Source organism: Aedes aegypti, chromosome 3, assembly GCF_002204515.2.
Source record: "Aedes aegypti strain LVP_AGWG chromosome 3, AaegL5.0 Primary Assembly, whole genome shotgun sequence".
Lineage (NCBI taxonomy): Eukaryota > Metazoa > Arthropoda > Insecta > Diptera > Culicidae > Aedes > Aedes aegypti.
Genome location: NC_035109.1, coordinates 196,613,728 through 196,622,423, shown reverse-complemented (window position 1 = coordinate 196,622,423; position 8,696 = coordinate 196,613,728).

Here is an 8,696-nt window from a genome sequence, read left to right as displayed (position 1 = left end):
TATTTAGAGTGTTTAATTATTTTGCAACGATTCCCTTTTTTCTATCTTTTGTTGAATTCCATTTTGCTGAATTAGAGTGGGAAGTGAGTCCGCCCAGAAGATAAACGATTCTCCCGGATAGACCCTGAGAGGGCTTAAATGTAAATAATTCTGTAAATTTCTTAGTGTTAATTTTTTATTAGTGTATGTTTTTATTTAAACTTTTTCCTTAGCTTTAATTGAATTTTTTTAATTGAATTAATTTGAAAAGTAATGTGTGAATTAGACAATTGTCTTACACCAGTCGATCAAGCTTACAGTGAACGATTGTCTAGTTTTCTAGATTTGTGCTTTTGAAAATCCGAGGTTTGGTTTTGTCAGACTTCATGCATATATTTGAGCGTCCAAAAATTTGGCCCGCCACACATTTTTTTTTCTGCGATTTGGCCCGCGGTTCAAAAAGGTTGGGCAAGCCTGGTTTATGACATAACATTTAAATTTAATTACATATGAGAGCTTATGAATGTTGATAACACTTCTTACAGAAAACGATGATATTTTGATAGCTCTGTAAGACCAACTCAACATTTGTCAAAAACATTATTATTTTGCAGTTGAATGTTATGCTTAACATTACAAATGATAGAAGACAAATAGTATTGTTATGTCTACCTATCTCGAGCGGTATTCTTTATTCTACCTTATGATTCTGGTACATTTACCATAGTCCTTATTTCGTTGCCAGGTCGGTTGCCGAAAATAACGTTCGTTTCTTCTTCTTTCTCCATTTTTCGTGGTGGATAATGAATTCGGTATGCTACCTTACCGGGGTCGCGCTACCTACATCACGTTGATGGGACTGCCATCTTAGGTGTAGCTGACGTGATACAGCGTTTCGTACTCAGCCGCTGGATACCAGAACAGACGCTATTTGAGCCGCACCTCCTGGTGTACAGACGCTCAGAACGCACCTCCTCACTCTAGCTGATGTCAGAAGGACAACAGTGCCCAGGCTGCACTACCAGCTAAGCGCGCAACCCTTAGCTGGCGGTCTTTGTCATCATTTGACCCGTGGAAGCGCGAGGTAGGAACTTGTGAGGACCAGAGCTGTGTTGGACGCTCCTTCCTGATTGTCGACTCACCATTTTGCGGCCCATTACTGAAAAAAGTTACGTCTTGAATGGAAACTCGTTAAATTAACGAAGCATATCTTGTCTTTAAATCCGGATACCTTGAGAAAATGTTGTCTTCAAATCCGGACACACTTGGTTCAAAAATCCGGACAACTGTATTTCATGGTCGAATATGTTAAAAATGTATACGCATGGTATTAAAACTTAATTGAATACCGTGACCTGCTGTAATTCCGTGTGTTGCATAATACCGTGTATTTGGGAATTATGTGGATTTTTAGCATATTATATTATTTATTTTTCTGAATGATTGTCACTCTTCGGAGAATCACCAAATCTTTAGAGCGAAACACGGAGCAGTTGGTTGTTAATCGCTTTAAGCTAGAACGAGTTCATTTTATTAGATGGGATCATTACAAAGAATAAGGCTAACTTACAGTTTTAGTGTTCTACCGCAAGGCTAGCTAGTTATAACGCACTAATGCAACGAAAGAGTCCTATTTAGGGCTATAATATATACAGTTATTTCAGTTATACAATGGCATTATATCAGAGAAACAATAAAAGAACTTACTTGTTTTCATGAAAAGGTAATTAACAGTGAATCTGATCGAATTGACAGCGCCAATATAATCGCTCGGTGCAACTAGTCCTAAGTTCAAATCAACGCAAATAATAAGTAAATATTTAGGTACAGACACATTATTTCTTACCGTGGGGGAATATAGTATAAAAATATAATTCAACTTTTAGAAAAAATGATTTTAACAATCCAAATCCACTAAAGAAAACAGCTCAATTATTCAACTTCTCAATTCTGCCAATCATCGCATTTGACATATCAAATTCTCCTCATCTCCGTTTGTGATAGGTACGTTATGGCCTACTCCCTATCCTATACAGATGCCCTGTTGTAACCACTTTGATCCGTTCGGCCGAGGGGCTTGCTGTGCGTCGCAACATCCTCCCGCCCGTAAAGCCTGGTCAGTTGATCCGAACAATCTTGACCTGCTTTACCAGTTATTCCGACGTCTAGCAACGCCAGTTTCACAGCCGGCCTTCTATAAGTCCCGTTGGCTGTGCGTACCAAAGCTTGACGCACGCGTCCATCTCGTCCCGGAAATACCTGGTTCGATTCTACCTTTCACATACTGGTTTCTTATCGCAGTGTCGACAATAAGCACCAAATCGCCTACTTGGACATCGCGTACTTCTTCAAACCATCTGCCACGCCTAGTGATAACCGGCAGATACTCTTTGATCCACCTTTTCCATATGATGTCAGTTAGATGTTGAGCTAAATTCCAGTAGCCCCGTAAATTTGTACGGCATGCTTCTATTTCCGACGGTGGCTGCTTTACTCCGGAAGAGCTACCCATCAAAAAGTGGTTGGGGGTCAATGATTCTTCATCGGCGGTCTCCAACGGTATATACGTTAAAGGGCGTGAATTTATCATCGACTCTGCGTCCAATAGTACAGTTTCGAGCACCTCATCCGTCGGTCGCGAGGAGTGTCGATGAGAGTTCCAACGGCATCTTTAACCGAACGCACTAAGCGCTCCCACACCCCACCCATATGTGGAGCACCCGGTGGATTGAAATTCCATCGGGTATTGGTGTTGGTAAACGTGCTAGCTAGTACTCCGTTCCTAGTCGCAATTTCTCGCCGCAACTGAGTGTTAGCGCCCACAAAACTGGTTCCATTATCGCTAAAAAACTCAGCAAGGTGTTCCTCTACGGGCGATAAATCGGCGAATGGCTAGAATACACGACTCGCTAGATAGGCTGTGCACTACTTCGAGGTGTATAGCACGCACCGTAAGGCACGTGAAGAGTGCTACCCAGCGCTTGACTTCGGATCGGCCAACCTTCACCGTCAACGGCCCGAAATAGTCCAGACCGACAAATGTGAATGGCCTCACGAAAGGAGTGACACGTTCTTCTGGAAGTGGAGCCATTGGTGGAGGTCTTGGGACAGCATGATCTATACGGCATTTGAGGCATTTTCGTGCCGTCTGTTTAACAATCGAGCGTAGGTTTGGAATTTTGAAAGCGCTGCCGTATTTCATTCACGACTGTCTCATGGTTTGGCATGATGATAGCGTCTATGGTACGAATCCACTAGAAGCGACGTTATTGATGAGTTTTTGGTAGTATAATTGGGTACCTTGCATCAAGAGCAGAGTACCAAGCGGCACCTATTCTTCCTCGCATCCGGACCACGCCATCGAAGTCAATGTAGGGCCACAATTTGTAGATTGGGCTGGATTTCGGTACTGAGTTATGACGAGCGTCTGGTGTACCTCGAGTTTCCAGCAAAATTTTTCGCTCTTGACCGTACGCTTCCATTTGAGCCTGTTTCCAGAGTTCTTGTTCTGCTCGCTTCAGTTCGTCCCGATTGAGGATTCCAGTCTCCGTCATTTGCCCGTTCTGCGACAACGAAGATTGTTGATGAATCTGCATACGTACGCTTGTGTTCTTAATTAGTCGCTCCCATTTATGAAAACGTGCAGTATCGATTAGTGGAGGAATAGTTATTTGGTGTGAGTTGAGCGAATGGATTAGTTCGTCGCTGGTGACGACACCCTTTCGTTTTTTGCGGCCACTCTGTTTCAGACCGGACGAGAAAGGGCGGTCCGCTGAACCAACGACTGCCAGGATCAAATTTCGGACCGTTACCCCACTTTGTCGCATCATCTGCTGGATTCTCCTTGCTGGGCACCCATCTCCATTGATTCATTTTTGTAGAGCTAGGATTTCTCCGACTCTGACACCTACAAACTTATGGTATCTCCTGTGGTCCGAGTTAATCCAAGCCTAGGACAGTGGCAGAATCCGTCCAAAGGGAAAGTTTCTGCTACATTGAAAGAATGGGCGGTAACCACAGACTCCGCCAGACGAGCACCCAACACAGCAGACATGAGCTCTAATCGAGGGACGGACAAGACTTTTAGCGGCGCCACTTTACTCTTAGCACCCACAAGGGCTAACTCTATTTCTTGCGTTCCAGACGACCGTAGGTACGCCCACACAAGCGTAGGCTGTGTCGCTGGCATCCACGAAAACGTGGCAATTGTTTAGTTCGTCCATTTGGCCTCGAAAATAGCATCGAGGGATTTTTAGATCGTTCAACAACGGTAGGAAGCTGATCCATTGTCGCCATCTTTGACACAATTCATCGTTGACCGGTTCGTCCCAATTAACTCCTGATGCCCAAACGTCCTTGAATGAGAGTTCTCCCATGGATTAGGTAGAACGTCACGAATCCTAGAGGGTCAAAAGACTCATGACGAGTTTGAGCATTTCTCGTTTAGTTGGAGTGTGTGAAGACTCAATTAATTTTTACGAGGTCTTGGCGAGGAGTTAAGGTATAGACGAAAACATCCCTGGAGGGGATTCCATTTCATTCCAAGCACGGATTGACTTTCTCAGCTCTGGAAAGACTCAACTGCTTGGCATCTTCTTGTGAGACACCGTCAATTGCTAACAAAACGGCGTCGGAGTTTGGACAGAAAGTTGCGTAAATTGAAACCTCCCGTTGAATGGATGAACTTTACTTGATTGACTTACCCGATTGCCTCTTTCTTCCGTCTCAAAGCTGTCCAAGTAATCATCTACATAGTGATGCTTGATGATCGCAGTCGCTGCTCTAGGGAACGTTCCATGTGTTCTTTGCGTTTGTGTTCTTCACGAATTGGGCCGAACTTGGGGAGCAAGTTGATCCAAAGGTTTGCAAACGTCAATTACGTATACTGACGCGCGTCTCTAGAATTTTCTCTCCACAAGAAACGTTGCGATTGGCTATCCTGGGGTCGAATGAGGAGCCTGAGAAACATCTCTTCTATATCACCGGTCACCGCTATTCTTGTGTTCTCGGAAGTGGTACAGGACGAAAAACAAGATTAGGAAAGCAAATCTGGCCCCTTAAGCAAGGCCGAATTGAACGATACTTTGTTGACTTCAGCCGCCGCATCCCAGACGATCCGCACCTTGTGCGGCTTTTTTGGGTTGACCACTACGCTCAAAGGGAAGATACCACACCCGTTTAACGTCGACAGAGTTTAGTTCTTCCGGGCTTGCTCGATGACAGTATCCTTTAGCCAAATATTCTTTCATTTTTTGATGCACTCGATCTCGTAATTCGGAATCTTTGGATAATTTCCTTTCCAACGATTCGAGTCTTCTGACTGCCATGGGAAAACTGTCTGGAAATTCTATGTTGTCGAGTTTCCACAGAAGAACCGGTTTCAAATCTTTCAGAACTCTGCGCGTCGTTTCTGCTATATTTTGCGAGCTCTTTGGTCCGCTACCGACTCCGGGACATCGAAGGAAGGCTTGGATCCTAGCTGATCCAGCGAGAAAAAATCGTTCAGTTGTTCGTTTAATTCATGGTCCACATCTCGAGCAGCTGGTACATGAAAAGTTTACTGAGACCGTTGGTGATGGCGCACGCTCGCCATATCCATAAACCGCCAAGCCCAGCCTACATTTTGCGGCGATGGGGTTCGTTGCCTGTCCTTCACGAACTTTCAGTGGAATGCACAATCTTAAGTTGTCAATTCCGATGAGAATTTTTAGGCTCGGCACGTTCATAGTCGGCGATCGGAAGTCCACGCAAGTGAGGATATCGCTCAGCTAGTGCTCGGATACGGGAGTGATTGCTTCGGCAGCAGAAGTCGTTCGACGGTGTGGGCATCGTGAACCTGAAACGCACTAGTTTCTTCCCGATTCCAGTGATATGGGAAATGTACCCGTTTGGACTTTGCTTCTTGACGTTCGACATTTCCGGTCCACTGCAGAGTTAAGGGTTCTATTGGGCCCGTCCAAGCCTAACTGTTCTGCAACTGACTTATCTAAAAGGGTGGAAGAGGACCCCTCGTCGATGAACGCAAATAACGTTTGCTGCTTGTTGGCAACGGATACAATCACTGGAAGTATTGCGGAAATTATGGTAGCGTCCAAGTTCTCACCGACGATTGTATTATGAGTGGATGATAATGCGTCGAATTGGCTTAGATGTAGGCGGGTGTAAGGGGAAGTGATGTTTTTCGCGGCATCCTTCGAAGATACATCCTTGCCAAGTTCGACATGGCCACTTTTGGTGGAAATTCAAGCAAGTACGGCATAGATTAAGTCGCCGCACTATTTCTACACGCTCATCGACACTTTTTTCCTTAAATTCCTGGCACTCCGCAATACGATGTCCCATAGTACCACATACCACACACGGTTTATGAGACTTTTTCACTGTACTGGGCGACCCTTGGCTTCCATTTCGAACGCGTCTATGGGCATGGACGTAACACCTTTTCGCCAGGTACCCTCGAATTTCTTCTGTCCTCGCCGTCAGGATTGAATCGGTCAGATCGAATGATACTTCACTGCGCCGCTTGGCATAAGTGCATTTCCATGAATTCCGACCAAATGCGACGTGAGAGCTCTGCAGGTACTTGACGAAGGATATTTGTACTTGGCCCAATCCAACTTTTCAACCTGGCCCGCCGAGCAATTTGAAACGAGCTCCTGTGCAACAATGCACCTGGATTCGTTAGATGGTTTTTCCTGTTTGGCTGGCTTGTACGAATGTACGATCCCAGGTTTATTCAACGGCTAGTCCGAAGTTTTCCCGATTAAGCGTGTCCAAGCGCTCAGGCTTAGGCGTCCTCGGATAACGCGAACGGAATCCGCTCAAGTAACCGAAGCGGATTGATGAGTCCCTGGTCGACCGAAACGCAGTTTGCAGCGTTTTTAATTTAACCGGTGCGGGGTACACCTGGGCTGGCATTCAATGGAGACGAATCCTGGCTACTGGTTTCCAGGGCAGTGTGCCCACGCAGCACATTTTGGAGCCGGACTAAATCTCCACGATCTGTAAAGTCCACAAGCGATCGTATGTTTCCTCATATGTCCGAATAAACATCGGCTCAGTCCTCCGGATTACCGCGTCTAAACATCAGGCAGATCCTTGCCCGTAACTTGACGGGTCCAGCGATTTGCCGATGTACGTTGGTAATGGCCTTGATATCATGACTCGATTGTCATCGTATCGCGTAACGAGAAGGTTCGCCCAATTGGAGATGCGGGTAATGCTGGCGTGGCTACCGATCTATTCATTTGACTGTGAAGCAAAGCAGGGTTTACTGGACGACTTTTCGACGTGGTAGATCCGTGGGGCATGGCTAACCAAATTGTCTCCCTCTGTCTGTTTGTGCCGAAGAGATCCCAATTCTGAATTCGTTCAGATTTTGAAATGTGGGATGATGAAGAAGATTCGCTTAACTCGGGCTTGCTGGCGCATCAATTCCTTTTTCTTCTCCATCGATTCTCGTTTTAGTAGCATCATCTTCTCCTGCAACGCCTTTTGCTTCAACAGTTCCGATTCTCGTAGTTTTGCTTCTTCCTCCATGGAGTGTTTTCTTCATCTCTAGCTTACGCTGCTCCTCAGCGAACTCCTGACGCCTGAAGCTCTTCTTTTTGTTTTAACTCTGCCTCATTCAAACGTTCCTCTTCTTCGATTAAGCGCATCTGGGCTTCTAAGGCAGCGGCGCGCGCACTAGAGGTCATACTGACTTTTGAGCCGATTGTCTTCCCGGTCCTTTTGCTACGAGACTTTGACGTTTTGCTACCACCAACTTTTGCCATCTTGCCTTTCAGCTGCGGGGGGTTAAGCAGCCCAGAAGATGTTCCAGATTTCACATTCTTGGCAGATCCAGCGGCGATCCTTCACCGTATGATCTACACCGGCGCACTTGAAATGGTGCCAGTTATTGCAAGCATCGCAGGCCACCATCGAATCCCACGACATCATGTTCGTTACATGAGTGGCAATTGTATCCCAGAAGTATTTTCTGCCATCCTTGTTGATAAACTCTTAAAGGTTTTTCTTCGAGAAATCACCAAATCTTTAGAGCGAAACACGGAGCAGTTGGTGTTAATCGCTTTAGCTAGAACGAGTTCATTTTATTAGATGGGATCATTACAAAGAATAAGGCTAACTTACAGTTTTAGTGTTCTACCGCAAGGCTAGCTAGTTATAACGCACTAATGCAACGAAAGAGTCCTATTTAGGGCCTTATATATACAGTTTATTTCAGTTATACAATGGCAATTATATCAGAGAAACCATTAAAAGAACTTACTTGTTTCATGAAAAAGTGTAATTAACAGTGAATCTGATCGAATTGACAGCGCCAATATAATCGCTCGGTGCAACTAGTCCTAAGTTCAAATCAACGCAATAATAAGTAAATATTTAGCGTAACAAGGACACATTATTTTCATTACCGTGGGGGAATATAGTATAAAAAATAGTAATTCAACTTTTAGAAAAGAGATCGCATTTTTAACAAGTCCAGAAATCACTACAGGAAAACAGCTCAATTAATTCCAACTCTCACATCCTGCCAATCATCGCATTATGATCCATATCCACAATTCTCCTCATCTCCGTTTGTGATAGGTACTTTATGGCCTCTCCTCATCCTATAACAGATCGCCCTGTTGTAACCACTTTTGATCCGATCTCGGCCCGCGGGGCTTGGCTTGCGTCGCAAACAAGTCACAAACGTTTAGCATCCATTAAGT